The sequence below is a fragment of the Zosterops lateralis genome (assembly GCF_965231275.1).
Source record: "Zosterops lateralis genome assembly, chromosome: 1".
Lineage (NCBI taxonomy): Eukaryota > Metazoa > Chordata > Aves > Passeriformes > Zosteropidae > Zosterops > Zosterops lateralis.
In genome coordinates, this window is record NC_139762.1 from 136319483 (window position 1) to 136336955 (window position 17473).

The 17473-nt window shown below is 37.4% G+C and overlaps 1 protein-coding gene and 1 long non-coding RNA gene across 4 annotated transcripts in view; one reads left to right on the forward strand and one right to left on the reverse strand.

Annotated features, from left to right (window-relative positions):
* LOC310908495 overlaps positions 1-568 on the reverse strand; it is a 199142-nt gene extending 198574 nt beyond the window's left edge. The window contains exon 1 of the long non-coding RNA XR_014589863.1: positions 197-568. This is a non-coding gene — a long non-coding RNA (uncharacterized lncRNA). The remainder of the gene's footprint in view (positions 1-196) is intronic.
* Positions 1-17473, forward strand: part of TRAPPC9 (trafficking protein particle complex subunit 9) — a 457546-nt gene that overhangs the window by 181189 nt on the left and 258884 nt on the right. The gene's annotated exons all lie outside the window — the stretch shown is intronic.

The following is a 17473-nucleotide window of genomic DNA, read 5'->3' on the forward strand; positions in this document are numbered from 1 at the left end:
AAAAATACCAATGCAATGAGTTGTGACAGCATCAGTCAGGGTCTTTCAGGTTGGAGTGCACCTTTTGAGGTCAGGGAGTGCCAATGGCCCTACTCAAACAGGGTCACCTAGCACAGGTGCAATCTGCTGCAGGGCTGTACAGAATGAAGTGCTTGTTTGCTAAAATTTCTCAGAGGGAAGGATTTTGACCAAATACTTCCTGGTTTTTTTTTTATTTATTTTTTTTTGTTTGTTTGTTTTTTTTTTTTTTTTTTTTTTTTTTTTTTTTTTTTTTTTTTTTTTTTTTGTTTTGTTTGTTTGTTTGTTTGTTTTTGGTTTGTTTTGGTTTGTTTTGGTTTGTTTGTTTAAAAAAAATAAAAGATTCTGAGGTTTTATCTGCACCTGAGACAAGTTGTTATGTTGACTGTAAAGAACACAGTAACTTCACAAAGAACAGAATCCCAGTATTAAGTGTACTGTTTCTCTTAAGGACTGAGTTTCCTAAGACATGACTCCTTTTAAGCTGCTGTTTCTCTCTGCTCCCATGTCTTTGAAGAGGACTTTTAGAAGTGCAGGCATTTATCTCTGCCTCTGATGGGACTCAGTCCTGGATGATGAAAGGGGTAGGAAGGGTCCCCACCGAGCAGCTGATGAGTGACTTGTGTAGGTGCTGGAAGTTCTCCCTGAAATGACAATGAGCAAGGGAATGTGGTGTCCAAGCAAAACTGGCCCTTCTGGGGTCCAGCCTGATGACTTCTGACCCTTACTTTGTCAGATCTGTCACTTTAAAAAGGGTTTGTTTTGTTTGATGGTTTTTAATTTTTTTATTTCCTAGGTAAAAAATAGTTCCAACATTACATTCAGTTTCTTTGACCTCTTCCTTATCTCTTTTAAAGGTGGCTTTTTTGACATTGTTGACTGGATATGAAATCTGCCTTGCCTTTTGCCTAGATCCAGAAAATCTGGAGATTCTTTCCCTTGTACCATTCTTGCTCTTTCCTGGGTTTTCTCTTCCCTAGCAAAGATACCTCACTGGTTTTGAGTATCTTAAGGGAGAATTTTCATCATTATCAGATCTTAAAATCAAAGTTATATCTTCATTTATTGGTTCAATAATGTTCAATTCCCTTTAATACAATTCCCCTTCCTGCAATTTCCTTTAATCTGGGTTTGACCCATGTCAGAAATTGGTGCCTCACTCTTTTGCAGACTGTTATATATCTATATCTATCTCTCTCTCTCTATATATAAAAGTATAGATAGATGTAAAGACAGATGTGTGTATATATATTCACCAATATATTTTCACACTGAAGGCTTTTGAGTTTTTTCTTGTGTTTTTCCTTACCTTTTCTATCCTTTATTTGAGGAATGCTGAAAGAATATTAGAAAACCAGAAGCTGCTTTTTCAGTTCAGAGTTTTCTTTTACTGTCCTATAGTAATTAAAAAATAATTAGAGTTTCATGACTTGATGGTTAATTTATGAAGTGTAAGTAAATTTGTCACTTTAAAATAATGGTGGTGCTTGTGGTGGATGTCTGATCTCTTAGATCAAAAATTATTAGGGTTTTAACTTTTTTTTTTTTAATTCCCAGAGATACGTCTGTATCTCAATACTGTTGAAAGAAAATTTGGGTTTGGTTTAAGGTTTTTTTGTGCCCTCTTTTCTGGCAAAATATCTTACTTTGAATTCGAAGAGAAACATATACAGAAATTACAGAAATAAAACATTAGACTAGATTTTTAACAGAAAAAAAATCTCCTTATTTAGATGTGGAGTACTGTGGAATTGTTTAAATAGAAATGGCAGAAATTGTAGGAATTACTCTGTGGACATGAGATTCTATTCCTCACAGTAGAGGATTTAAGCCAATGGAGTCTTCTGTGCTGTACTTCAGTTCAAGTGATTTCAGGTGGAATGCAAAGTAAAACTGAAGAAGATAGAATATATTTTTTTGCCATCTCTAAGGTGTGGAAGAAGATCCCCCAGTGCCTGTGCTTGGGTACCTTTAGAAATTTAATGTGTGCTGAGGTCTCAGTTCTTGCTTGGAAGAAGAACAGATTTTGCATTCCCATTTCTGTACTGGAATTTGGTGAAAGTTTTAGCCTTGTTATCTTCCCTGCATGTCAGGTCCTATTAAATACTGATTTAGTCACAGTCCTGCATGCAACAAATAAGAAGTTATTTCAGTAGAACTTGGTGCCCAAAGAATATACACCAAATCTGAGGAACAAGTTGTAATTTTCTATTTACCCCTTTTACTCTGATGAACCCCTTGAATGGTCAGACAGAAGGGAGTCTAGTTTTGATTTAGGCTCCCAAAAGTTGTGTCAGTGCCTGGCAAGCCCATTAGTGATGCCTTACAGGTACCTCAGGGTGTGTTGCATGTTTTATTGTAGTTCCATATTGATTATCAACACCACTGATTCCATGAGAAGTGTGCAATTACAATTCCTTGGTTGCAAATATGTTGCATTAAAAACTGACAATGAATCGAAGATGCTTTTCTGAATCCACTGAAGAACAAACATGCTGAGAGCTGATCACTTGGTAATTCACCAGTTTTCAAATCTGGTTCAGATATCATACAAATTGAACTTATTCACTGCTAAGTGTGGTTTTTAATACATTTACACAGAAGTTACACTCTTGCACAGAAATAATAACCTGCAGGGGTTAAAAATAATTTGATCTAAATACGTATAATGGCAATGGCATTATAATAATGGCAAATATAATTCTGCTGCTTGGCTGGGATTTATTTTTTTTCTTAATAATCATCCTTCACTGTTGCACAGGTATTTCATTGTTTTTTAAACATTTTCCCTTTCTTCAGTTCAGAAATAAATCTGTCAAGTTTCCAAACCCAGTGTTGTTCTCCTAGCATTTAAAGCAAATCTAATTATTGTCAAAGGTCTTGAATAATGTACAGAACATAATAAAGAAATAAATTATATAACTTGAGGGAGACAAAACTTGACTTTCCAGAAGCAGTTTTAGAAAAGATTAATAGCATGCACAAGATAAAGAAGCAGTAATATGCCCTTCCAACTCGAAATGTTGAAAATAAAGATTAAATAGTTCTGGAAATAATGATGCAGATGGTCATATTTGGTGTTGAGGAGGTGTTTGTAATCTTTGTTGAGCCTGTGGAATTCAAGAATCAGTAGCTAGATTGGAGATCATGAAAAACTGATCTAAGGAAATAAATTTCAAAGTTCATATAACACATTCAGTCATTTCAGATTTACACACAGAGATTCTGGCCAGGGATGGAGAAGACAAAACTGGGAATTCTTAGACTGGAAAGGGGAGGCATTTTAGGATCACAGTCTAATAAAGTGGAAATATAGAAAGAAAAAACGAGCTAAAGAAATGAGAATATGGGAACTTGGGTTCCTGTGCCACTGGAAGAGCAGTGAACTAGCAGAAAGCATCAGTTCAGGAGCTTAAGAAGCAAATATCCTCCTTTTATAGTGCTTGTTCCAGGAGAGCCAGGAGCAGAATCCTGCCTGTAACCTCTCCAGTGCTCCACAGCACAATTGTCCTCTCCCAGGTGCAAACTCCTCCCCATGGGGGACCCTGGGCTTGGTCTCTATGGTTTGTGCTCATCCTCCACCTCAGGCTCTGCCTTCCTCAGTGCCAGCCTGAGTCATCTCTGAGACTTTGGTCTGCTAAAGTAATAAACCACCTTTCTTGTCTATAAAATAAAGGTTCAATTTTGCATGATGTGCCAGAAGAGTGATTATATTTGACAGTTTCAATATTTTGATTTCACACCCAGCCCCATTTTGAATTGCATCTGTCAAGGTAAAGGAAAGGTTTGCTCCTACAGAGAGCATTGTCTCTGAGACAGGATAGTCTTTATCAGGCTGCTGAGCAAATTCATGTGTTTCTTTCCACCTTTGTCCTCTGCAGGCAAAGAATCAGTTTCATTTTGGATATGATTAAAAAAAGAATCAATAAAGAATTAAACAGTCAGGAGTCAGAAAAGGCCTGATAATGATGGAGAGTTGTATTACAATTTTCTATATTTTTTTTCCCTAGCTAGTGGAATGAAAGTGCAAGTATAGGAAGTAAAAGTTACAGAAAGTAAATTCTAAAAATACACAAATTAGCTGATTTGGTGTGAATTAATGATGAGGTATTAGTTCTCTGTTCCCCTTGTACTCAGTAGTAATTGATTTAAAATAACTTGTTTTGAACATACTGGCATAAAGTTGGAACAATGCTTTACTTGTAATGGTAATTTTCTCATTACTGTTATTTTTGTATTACTAAACTGGCTGTTGTCAGTATTTTTGTGATCCTTGAGTCAGGTATTTGCTGGAGAGAGGACATGAGAATAACAGGATATATAGTTCTGGTGGAGGAAAGCCATCTGTTCATGAAGAGTGAATAGATGTCACATAATGAACATACTATTTTGAGTTCATATAACTGTTTTATAAAGTCATAGAATAACAGAATGCTTTGACTTGGAAGGGATCTCAACGATGATCGATTCTAACCTCCCTGCCATGGGCAGGGAACCATGTAAGCACTGCATATTAATCTCTTGCAAGATAATCAGAAATATGAGAAAGTAATCAAGGAGGATTTTTTCCCCCCTGAATCCAGCAGAAAATCATCCCTGAAATGCAATTTAGGAAGGAGTATGTTGCATCCCAATTCTTAGTGATTCAGGATGCTGCCAGAAGATAAATGATACTGAGCTTATCTGCATTAACTTTGACCTTCTCAGATGGGAAAGAGAATAAAACTTCTACTGTTGCAGCAAATTCTTAATCTATGTGAAGTTTAATGATGTGTAATCAGAGCTATCTGGTGTATTATGGTTGATACTCCTTAAAACTCTCTGACCCAGCAGCCTCCTCCTTCTGGGATAGAACTTAGCACTTGAGATTCCCATTAGGATCCAGTTCCCTGTTCATCAGGAACTCCTTAAACAAAGTGATTTATTGATACAGAATGTTGTTGTTGAGTGAATTGGCAGCCATAAACACTTTAGTAGATAAAAGCCTTAGTGAAATGAAGTTCTGCAGGTGTTTTCATGATTGGGCTTTATTGTAAAAACTCCCTTTTATGAAGTTCAGAGCTCACTTTGAGGGCTGTTTGCTGGTTCAGAGGGGACCTATATGAGTTCACTTGGGTTTGTGCTCTCTCTCTATTTTTCCCTGGGTGCTAAGTTCCAATTTCTGCAGACTGTGTCCATCAGGTGTTAAGCTGGAATGTGTATTTTGTCTGCCTTGTATTAATTTTGTGTGCATTAAGTAGCCACGTATAAACCCCAGAAATGTAAAATTCCTCAGGGCTTCTTTTGCAGCTCATTCCCCTTCTCTAGCTCACTCATTTCCTGGTTTAGCCTCTTTTTCTCTCACCCTTTCACCTTGAGCTGCTGCACATCTCAACTAAATATATTTTGGAAGCAAAGAAAATTTTCCCTTTTTTTTCGCCTTCTCCCTTTTCGCAATATTTTGTTTAGACATTTGAAGTAGCAGAAGGTCGGAAATTTCCTTACAGAGAATTCATTTTGGTGAAATTAATTGAAACAGGAGTAGGAAATGAATGTACCAGAAAACTTTTTTTTTTTTTGGTGAGGGCAGAGATAATGAGCAGGAGATGATCCCAGAAGTTGTTGTGTACATTTCTCTTCCAGTATGTTAAACATGTTTGCTGAGTTAACTATGCTTTATGCAAGCAATCCTTCAAGTACTGAATGTAAAAATACCCAACCCAACTTTGCATAACTTCACCTGATAAATAGAAATGCAGTCCTTTTGCAGATGGCATATTTATTAGTCTAAAGAAATTCCCTAAATGTTCTGTTCTGTGTTTTTCAGTCTGTTTAATAATTGGGATTTTTTTTAAATTTTATTTTCTGTTGAAGATTTTCCCCCATTTATTAAGCAAAATCTGGGCTCGGGATATATTAGAGCATGGACATTCTGGAATAAACTTAAGACTGATTTTTTCCCTTCTAGTCTTCCTAACTAGTTTGAAGACAGAACTAATAATAATTTTATGATACATGAACTAATAATAATTTTATGAGCAAGGTCATGGAATCCCACTCACAGTTATGGACTGCAAGCCCCTCTGAGCAGCCAGTTCCAGTGTCAGACCACCCTCACAATAATAAAGGTTTATACTGTGTGCAGATGAAATTTCCCATATTTTGATTTGTTATCTCTCATTCTGGCACTGGGCACCACTGACAAGAGCCTGGATCTGGCTTCTTCACTCCTTGCCCCATCAAGAATTTATGGATAAGATCGTCCTGAGCCTTCTTTTCTTTGGGTTCTCTCCCAGCTCTCTCAGCATCTCCTTGTGTGACAAAATATTTGTATCCATTAATCATCTTAATGAGTCTGGGCTGGACTTGTCTTGATTTCAAAACACTGCTGTATTTTCTTCAGAGAGGGAATACAAAAACACTGAATATTTTTGCCATGTAATTTCCTTGTACTTGTGGCCTTAGTTTTATTTTCAGTGGGTTGTTGATTTGGGACACCAGTTCAAACCTCATTCATTTCTTTTCACATCTTCATCTTTTTCATTGATTGTGCTTAGTCTTCAGAGGATCACAGAATCCTGGAATGCTTCGGGTTATAAGGGACCTTAAAGATCATCCTGTTCCACCCCCTGCCTTGGGCAAGGACACCTCCCACTATCCCAGGTTGCTCCAAGCCTCATCCAACCTGGCCTTGGACACTTCCAGCGATGAGGCATCCACAGCTTCTCTGGGCAACCTGTGCCAGGGCCAATTAAGAATTTCTTCCTAATATTTCTTCCTAGATCTCTCCTTTTTCATCTTAAAACCATTTCAAAACTATTAAAAATTTACTGGTATTTGAGTTACGTTTTTTCATTTAGAAGAACATCTTGACTTGTGGAAGCTTGTGATAATTCTGTTTTTCCTGGAGGTAATTATTCTGTAGTTGTGTCACACTTTTAAGCCTATCTGTGGACTTTTACAACTTTTCTCCTCAGATACAGCATTTGTTTCAATTTTTTTCTATTCTGACTGATGTTTGATGAACCTTCTGCCAACAAAGAATGGAAATGAATATTTGACATCTTGTAGAAAATGCTGTTTTCTGAGTTCCAGTTAAGAGTTAAATCAATTCAGCTTTCCTATTGTTGTCCCCAGTTAGGTAATTATTCTATGGAGCAGAACCATTTATGCCCATTGCATCAAGAAAAACATATATTTGAAAATGAACTTGCTCTTTTCAATGTTTCATTAAGATTTCCACCTACATAATATACAATATTTTTACTACATAGGCAGCTCTTTTATTTAATATCATATCAATAAAAAACCAAAACCACAACTAAAACAACCTCCCACAGCTTCTCATCAGGCATTATTAAAAAGGTGCTGCAAACACTTTCTCTCCTGGTATGTGCTAGAAGAATTTTGTTAACACACAGCGAAGAAACTTCATTAATTCATAGAATTATGGAATCATTAAAGGTTGGAAAAGACCCGTAGGATCAGTGAGTCCAAATGTTAATCCAGTACTGCCAGATCCACCACTGAACCTTGTTCTTAAGCTCCACATTTGCCTGTCCTTTGAACCCTTCAGGGATGGTGATTCCACCACTTCCCTGGCCACGCCTGTTCCACTCTTTCTACTTAGTTTCTTCACCTTTCAACTAATATATTTTGGCATAGATCCATCAGTCCAGTTGACTAACTTGCTCTTCATCAAGGATGGAACAGCCAAATACCCCTCGTTTAATTTAATGCCTAATTTTTAAAGCATTTTGTAGTTTCTCCAAGGAAGTTATTAATTCATCCAGTTGAAGGGAGGTTTGTGAAAATGAGTTAAAAAGCTGTTTTAATGTTCATTACTTGTTTAAGGTTGCATTACAGAAACTTAACAAATTTTACCAGAAACACTGAAACTGAAAACCAAATACAGTTAGTGAGGGAAGTAGTATTTTTGTGCATATCTTTAGCTAAAAATAGGAAGGACCCTCAGGATATGGTGGTAATTCTATTTTTAAAAGAGAGCATTGCTATTTAATGAAATGCTGAGCCCAGGGAATGCAGTCAAGGATAATCAGAGGCACTTATCACCTTTGACAGGCTGCAGTATTTCTTACAGCTTTGTTTCAGCCTGTGACTTCTTACTTCAGTAATTGAATACTTTCTGTGCCCATTCTTAGGGAAAACATTAAAGCGTTAAAAAAAAAAGCATAATAATAATTAAAAAAAAAAAAAAGTGTAGCTGTAGGGGATGTGAGCATGCTTGAAGAATCAGATTTGAAGTATTTAGATTCTTTAAATCAGACTTTGGAGTCACAGGAGAGTAGGCTCAGTCCTTCATCTTTGCCAGTCACATAAACTCAGCTCAATGCAGAACCATTGAAATCCCTAAACTGTTGTATCAGGGAATCACTTGACTGGTGTTCAGAGCACACTTATTGATGCTCTTGTTAGATTGTGTTTCGAGGTCCACAAAGAGCAGCTCTCTCACATGTGTCAGGACATTGTGCCAAGTGTGGACCTGCTACAGCCAAAAAAAGGAAATTCTCAAGGCAGTCTGGCAGTCTGAGCCACCATCACTGCCACTATTTTCTCTCTATTTTTCTACTCTGAGATGTGTGCAGTGTGTTAAAGGAATGGCTGGGCTATGAGGAGACTGTTTCCATCAGGAGCTGGAGAGGAATCCATTAGCAGATTCACATGGAGAAGTTTCCTGATGTAGCAGGATCAGCATTATTTGTGACCTTTGCATTCATGGTAATGAGCCATTCTGTATCACACTAAAATGCTGAAAATTACTGGTTTCTGCCTTAACGCACCTCAAATATATCCATCTTTATTCTCCTTTAGTACATCACTTGTAAAGAGGGGAAAGGACATGCACCAAAGTTTGTTTCCAGTTAATAAGTTTGGATAAGTGTTCTCTCCACAGCAGCAAAGTGGTTCACTGATGAGAACTGCATGGGTAGGACTCAGCAGAAGTTGACACAGAAGAACTGTAAAGAAATAACTGTGGACCAGTAGCAACACCTTCACTTTTGTCAGTGGTGTTTTCCTATTGGAAGCTCTTTGTACACCTTTATTTCTTTGCATCTTCTCCTTCTGACCTTGAGGGTGGGCAGCCTAAAGTTATTTTTAGATCTTTTCTGAGCATATTTATGTGACAGTGACTTTTTTAAATTTGAAAAGCCAAGTAGTTTTTTATAGCATTGTTAAAGAGGCAGTGGTCATGGCTCAGTGGTTAAAATTCAATTCTATTTTGCACTTAAAAGCTGAGATTTATTATTTTAAGCCTTGTGCTGGCTTAATGATTCAGTGTTACTCTGTGTTTGCTGAGAAGCAGCTTCTGGATGCTTTGGTCTGGTTGTGTGGTTTTAGGCCTTAAAAAAACCCAAACAGGTGTAGTTTGTACTGTGTATCATCATGCTATGTTTGTAGACATTTTTGAAAACTGGTGCATTTTCAGGATAAAACCCAAGCCCCAGCTTTACCTAAAATAGCCTAAGATTTGAATCAGCAATTTAAAGCAGAAGAAAGAAATAGATGCCCTAACTACCTGCACATTAACCATTAAATTTTCAAGAAATTCACGATTGAACCTGCCCAGGGAAAGACTGATGTGTGAGGTACTGGTAGAGGAACAGTTTCACCAGCAATGACTTGCATTTTGTCTTCCTGGTTTTTTTTTTTTTTTTTTTTTTTTTTTTTTTTTTTTTTTTTTTTTTTGTTTGTTTGTTTGTTTGTTTTGTTTTTTTGTTTTTTTCCCTGATGGGATTGAGAGAAGCTTGTCTTGGAATCTCACAAAACACCTTGCTTCTTCTGCACATGTTATTTGATCAAAGTCCAGGATCTGCAGTGTTTTTCTGTTAATGAAAACTGGCTGTGGAAACAATGCTTTACAGCAACCACATCAGTTCTCTTTGTGTAGTTGGCTTTTGACGCATTTTTGTGTTGTTAAAATAAATATAGATGGGCTTTTTTTCCCTTCTTTCAGTGATTGCCCCATGTATGCTTTCTAACAGGGACGTGTTTCCTTCTCCTTGTCAGCAAGCAGAACTTCAAATTCTCCTTATAAATTAATTAATGCCTTTAAAATATGTGGGTATCTGCTGGAGGAGATTAATCTACCTATGTCATTCTTAGCATGACATTGCAGATGCATTTATTTTCCTTGCTGTTTCTTCTAGAATGTTACTTTGCTTGTGTTCTGGGAACTTTGACAAAAATATGTATTGGAGTTTGAATTTGTGGGTGTCAGCTTTGAAGCTGTTGGGCTTTGATGGTCTCACTTGATTTTTGATGTTTGATCTTTCCTTGGTTTCCTCTATTCAAATGAAAACAACAAAAGTCTCAGAACAGCCAGCACTGAGGAAGGTCTCAATGCTCACAGGGAGAGGTGGAGCAGATCTCAGTCAAGCTGCATTTAGCAGCCCCAGCCAAGGAGGAAAATTGTTCTCCTCAGCTTTGGCTGTGCCTGTGAGCCTGTCTGCCATCAATGCCCTGCTGCACCTGCACTGCTCTTCAGTAATTCCAGAGAAATCTCAGTCTCAGTCTTTCCATGAAGCTTCCACAGAACTTCCCAAGGACACCTTTTCTTGGTAACGCAATTACGTTAATAGGTGTTTATCTTCTCTCTGCATCCTTGAGATACCTGGAATTCTTCCCATGCACAGAGTTATTCCCACCATGGCTGTTAAATCTGATGTGGGCACATGCTGCAGCTTAAATCTTGTTTTCTCAGAAGTGAGAAAACAACAAAGCACTCTGCCAATGGGAAATCCCATTGTTTAAGGAGCTGGAGAACAGGAAGATGCAGCTCCTTGTGTCCGTTGAGGTCCTCTAGGCTTGAGCTGGCTTTGCAAAAGCTGCCATCAGTCCTCTGACCCTGTGATGGAGCTCCTGCAAGGATCTTCAGCTTCACAAGGAGATTGTCTTTCTCCCTTATCTGCCTTGGGGGCAATTGTTGAAACACAGCAGAAATGGTGGTGCCCCAGATCTCCCAGGAACCATCCTCTTTGTCACCTTCCCTCAGGTTAATGGGTATTTCAGCACCAGTGGAGACAGCACTGGTGGACTTTGCTGGTGAGAGCAACTGCTTTGCCTGCCACTTTGTCCTCCATCCTCCTCAGGAAAGGCTTGTGAAAGCTGCTTGGAAACACTACTCAGTGTCTTCCTCACAAAGTTTCCTCTCACTTGAGAAGAACAGCAGCTATTTCGTAGCAACAAGGAGAAAATTATTAATTTTTATTCATAAAAATGAAATAATTTTTATGAAATTATGCTGAATTCCATAAAATTGTGGTTCAAGTTAAATATTATGATTGAGGTTGAAATAAAATCATATCCCTTCATGGGGAAAACTGATTTGTATCTATCCATCTTCTGTGGGGGGACTGGTGTGCTTTTCATATTTTGCATGTTCTTGTATAAATAGAATCAGTTTTTCACAGATGAGGAGCTCTATCTGTACCAGGATCTGTAGTTCTCTTCTAAGAGAATATGGAGGTCTCTGCACCAGTGGATATGGGCACTTCAGGTTAAGTGAAGGGGTTTTTTGTCATCACTTCAAACAGGTACAGAGAGATGATTGAGCGGCTGTTTTACTTACTGGAGGTAATTTGAGCCATGCTTTTTGTTTGATGGTGAGTCATGGGCAGCATCTGCCAAAAGGAGCCTTTCATCTTCAGCCCTTTCACTGTTAAGGTTTTTCCTCTGGTCAGGAGACAGGATCTGTGTTCCATGAAAGTGCTTTGGATCTTGGGGCTCCATCGTGTTCCAGGTCCTGGTGGGTGCTCACAGTGTAAGGGGAAGCCCAAAGCATCTTGATGAGCTTGAGCCATTTCTGGATTCCAAACAAAAATCAAATATAATGGCCTTTACTTAATTTTCAGCACTGAACATGTCTGGAATTTCACGTGCGGGGGACGCCAACCAAAGCTTGGATTCTGCTGTGGGTGCTTTACTGGCCCAGCCCAGCCCAGCCCAGCCCAGCTGTGTGTCCCATTCACTGGTTGTGATCGATGATGGATGCTTTACCTCAGTTCCAGCTCTTATTGAAAATACCTTGGGAAGAACTCATTGAGGCTGCAGTTATTATATTCATATTATCATAAGTAAGTTTCCAGCAGCTGCTTGATCTTCTGATGTATGAAAATGCCCTGAAGTTCAGGATGGAAGTGGATGGTCTGAGAGCCTCTCTGCACTTAACTGAGTGGTGAATTTACCCCAAATCAGCCAGACAGGCACTGACAGCAGGAAAAGATGCAACTCCACTCTTAATGGTGGTGGAGAGGCCAGAGAATGATTTAACACACAGCTTGATGGAGTTGATGACAAGCTCTGTAAGACCTGCAATACTCACATGACTTTTTTTCCCTTTATCTGTCTCATTTTTTTGATATTGAATTCAGTTTGAACACTGAGAGAAGCTGGAGAGGGCCATGGAATTCCAATGTCCTTTTTTGGGTTGTTTTCTAGAAGCAGTTGGATGGCTCAGAGCTTGAGTGAGGTGTTGAGTAAGGTTACAGGGCTGAGGCTAAAAAGGTAACTTAAATCAGAGATGAGTGAAGTGGACACTGGCATCTTAAAAGAACTTCCAATTTTTGATAAATAAATTTCCATACTTATAAATAATAAAAACTGATTACCTACTGGGGTGTAGGAGTGTGATATGGAGAGTCATTACAGGCTGGGCCATGTATTATCTACAGAACTTTTAACTGAATTCTAATTCCTTGGCCAAATTTTTTCCTTTCTTTGCATTTCCTCTTCTTCTGGGAATAACAATGACTTTGGAAAAGTTTGTTATTGATAATGATGAATAGAAAAAAAACCATTAATAATCTGAGTGTGGGGATTAGAAGACTGGAAGGAAGGAATTAAATGATAAACAACAGAAATTTGGTTTGGAGTCAGTGACCCAATAAACTGTAGGATAGTTTTTTTAGAATATAAGTGCATATTAAGTGTTATTATGCCTCAAGTTAATTCAGTTTAAGCAATGGACGTTTATGGGCAAGGCAAAGGTGTTTTCTAAAGATTTGTCAATATTTCAATAAAGCTTTTGTGCTGTAAAAAACCCTTTTTAATTATTAATGGAACTGAGATTGAGAATAGATGATTTCTCCATTGTAATAAAAAGGGTACATCAAAACACAAAAAGTTTTTGTACCTTCACATCATGAAACCTAAATCTCTCCTAAAGCTGTCCCAAGAAAGGGTAATTTATTGTTGTAGGAAGACTTACGACAATAAAAATCATGAAACAATCAAAGTGTTCACCCTCAGAGAAGAAATTGCATTATGAATGCAATTTCCACCAACCTTTGGAGGAAATGTGAGTAAAAGAATGCAGTGACACTGGTAGACTGAATAAATATTTCACCATTTTTAAGTCCATGCACTTTGAAATCTTTAGGGTTTGGTGGGGTTTTGTTCTCACTTCTTATATATTTGATAACCATTATTGTTACAAGCATTGTCTTTTTGGCTGCTTGATCAGACCTTACTGTTTTGGATCCTGACATGAATGTAACAACTCTGTTTCATTTTCCCCTCAGAATTCAGTTTAGATTTATTCCCAGGCATTACACTCTATATTGTATATTATTTATTATCCACTGGAGGGAAAAGCATAGTATATATGTAAAATGAAATGAAAGGTGAACATTAAGAAATTCAAACCCATTAATTTTAAGGTAGAAGAGCATATGCATCATGATGGAAGTTGTGAGCGAAGTCCTATATTTCATTTGAGTCCAGACTCCTTAAGTAGTAAACTTGGAAAGGGAAATTTGTGGTAAGTCATTGAGATGTTTTTTTAAAATATCAATAATAATAATAATACTGAGATGTGCTTTGTTCTTTAAATAATGCTCTAACCTGCTTCTTATTATTGTGTTCTGTGTTACTCGTGAGCAGCCTTTGCCCCATGTCTTCTACAGCAACTCTTCCAAGCCCAACAATGTCAGGCACACTAAATCTACATTACACTTCACCAATATTTCCTTTTTCCCTCTGGATATATTGATGGAAAGCATCTCTTAAGATGGGCATCACTAGCAGCTTATTTCAAGCTGTCACTTATTTTCTTTCTGGATCACAAGGACTTAAATAGGATGGGACTTGAGAATGTTCAGTCATGATCTCCAATATGAAATAGAGAATTTTATGAGACTAAGCTATGGGGTGATTAGTGACTGCTGATTACATGGTGACAGCAAGCAATAAATCCATGTATGCAGCCTCTAATGATGGAATTTGAATTTACATGAGGAATATTTTTATGTCAGTGCTCGTTGTTTCTGGGGCCGTTCCATGTGGGTTCAGAGCAGCCTCTTTGTTGTGTTCTCTCTTGTATTTTGGCTTTATGTCTCCCTTTCTGGGAAGAATCGTCCATCTGTAATTTGAAGGAGAGCTTCTTGCCATTTGTCTGGCATTATCTGAGAGGCTGTGCAGGCTGGGCTCCTGTACGGTGATATTTGCAAGCACATGGTGACATTAGACAGTGGGTTATGTCTGTACTACTTGTCCTTAGAACAGGCTCACCAAAAACAAGCCCTGGTTTTTGTCTTGCTCATGGCCTCTTGCTTTTCTCACTGCTGCTGTCAGCTACACTAACTCACTTACATTTGATCCCTTGTGCACAGGAACTGGTTTATACAAATAATTAGCATTTAAAAATATCTATAATTTTTAAAAGCTGTTTGTTCTTTTTCATATAAATGGGTTAATTTTTTCCTAAGGCAATTTAAGCCATATGGTTTTTTCATTTTCTGCATTTACATGCTATTCAATCAAGAAAGCAAATCACTTTGTTTCCTTTCCAAGTCTCCATTTTAATTTGTGTATATGTATGACATAAACAATAAGCTGATTTTTCCAATATTGAGGTAATGATAGTGCTTCAACCAGGGTTTCCCAGCCTGCCTGGCAAGTGTGTTCCTATAGGATAGGAGCTTTCTTTAGACAGAAACTCACAGATTTGGCATTGAAATGGTATAATCTAAAAAACATTAAAAAAAGAGATAGATAAAAAGTGAGTTTTTGGGAATTACTGGGAGGAAAATACCAGTTTGGCTTAGGGTACAGAGGTTGTGAAAATGTTTACCCCCCTTGGTTGCTGGACAATCACAGAATTGATTTAATTCCAAAAGGCAGCTTAGAGCTGTCAGTCCATTTATGATGTTTTGATCATCATCTAGATGAACAATTAATGGTTTGACTAAACAGTGCTGTTCTCAAAATGGGGTGCTGATGGCTTTTTGCCTGCTTTAACCAGCTTCCAGAAAGAAAAAGTGTGGAAAAGCACCATAAGCAGAGGTAAATGTTGCTTCCCCTCCTCCTCTGTCTCCTGCAGTCCAGGACAGTCTCTTGTATCTGCATTTTGGAATTCATTTCCATCCCAGCCTGGGCTGCAGCTCCAGGGGCTGTGCAGTGGCACGAGGAGAAGGCTGAGCTGATGCCTACAATGAGCAGGTTTTGGCCTCAGCTGAGAAGGGCAAGAGATGAAGAACCCAAACCTTGTAAGTCAGAATTGTTTGCACTGCGCTTTTTTCCTTCCCCGCTGCATTGTTCCTCTTGATGATGTTTGTGATTGCAAGGCAAATTATCCCCAGTTATTGTCACTCACATTTGGCAGCTGAGGTGCTGATTTGATCTGGTGGTTTCCTGGGTTCTGGGGATCTCTATATGAGAACAGTCCCGCTGAAAAAAATGTGTGTAGGAACCTAGCTGAAGGATATTGCAGCTAAAAGCAGAGAACAAAACTACTTTTTTATGACTTGGTACTCAATTATGCATCATTAAAGTCTTGTATATTTAGGAGGGAATGCTGCTGTATAGGCAATTTCCTACCACCTGGAAGTAACTTGATTTACAATTAAGAAAAGTGGTGTTTTAGTAATGTCCCAACTCCTAATGTACTATTTTAGTAATGTGTCCTACAATGTGTCATGTGCTGATTAAAGTCAAGCTTTGTCCTTTTTGGGAATGATTCTAATGCAGTCTAGTCAAAGAATTTAATTTAATTACATGTGTAATACAACTTTCTGCCTTTTACTTAATTGGTCTCGCCTACGTTGTTTCTGCCTATTAGATGACAATTTAGCAATTTCCAATTTGTATATCCCTGAGGGAGGCTCAATGGGAATAAATGGGACTAAAAAAACCTCGGCAGCTTTATTCCTCGATTTACTTGCTTGATGGCATCTCTTTTGTAGTGTTATGGGAGAAGAGAAATGGAGAATAGTAAGTAACGAAAGGAAATCTTTTATGTGAAAGGCTTATACTGAGAACAAAGCAGATTGTATAATCTTTGCTTTGTATATTTACAGCATTATTTGCTTAGCATAGCATATATACACCCAATTTTAATAATAATGCATTTTCAGTTTTAGTGTTAACCCTCTAATCCATTTATAGCTGTTTAATTGAGTAACTCAGGGCAAATTAGTGCATCAGAACCGTGGTGACTTCTCAGCTGTGGATGGGGAGGTTTGTAAAACTGCCACACAGTTTTGGGGTATGGTTTCTCTGGTAGTAGCAGTCTGTCCTTTTTGGATAATCTTGATCTGTAATTTCCATGTTAAATTGCTCTTTGTAGATGGAAAAGAATGAAAAATATATTTTTTCTTTGAACTGTCAAATGGGCCCAAAGCTCTGTGTATGTTGATGTCTGTGCCTCCGTGTTATTTGGGGGATTCTGTCTTCTTTGCAGGAACTGGGATCCTGATGGCACAGCATGAATTTAAGAAAAATCATGTTGGTGATCTGTATAAAAATGAATTTCAATTCTTTCATAATGTGGAAGTGAAACTATGATAATTTTGCCGTTTTTTAAAGGTAGAGAAAAAATCTGATTCCTAAAGAGGAATTCAGTTTAAAATAGATGCCTAAATCTAGATAAGCCTATGTTTTTTATAGTCAGAAAAATCTAGTCAATGAGTAAAAACTAGATGTAATTTTCATAGAAGAGATGGCAAAGCACTGTTTTCTGTTTCAATATCTTTGAATTTTACCTTGCAGTTTCCCTTTTTTTTCTAAAGGAAATTTGGCAGATGTTTAGATACCATCATCTTCTGGACTTTTATTATATGTAAAGGAATATTACAAATAAACAGAGAATAACAGAATCTTGATTAAAATTGTATCTTAGTTCATAAAATTAAGATTTAGGTGAATGAAAAGACTTTTAAAATTTCTATGCTAAACATAAATGCTGAAAAAACTCACCTTCAATATTTAAATATTTTAGAACATTGCCAAAGCTTCTAAATAATACCACATTAATGTTTTACTTGAAATAATCCCTTCTCAGTTTATGAAGATTATAAAGGTTAGTCTAAAATCTCTATATTATAAAAGCTAGACATTTCCAAAGCATTATTTCAAGTAGATATGAATTAAATACTTAAATGAAAAGTTGTATCACTCCTTAATCACGTTATGGTATTCCTCATTTTACGAAGAATACTTTCTCTCAAATATCATGAAA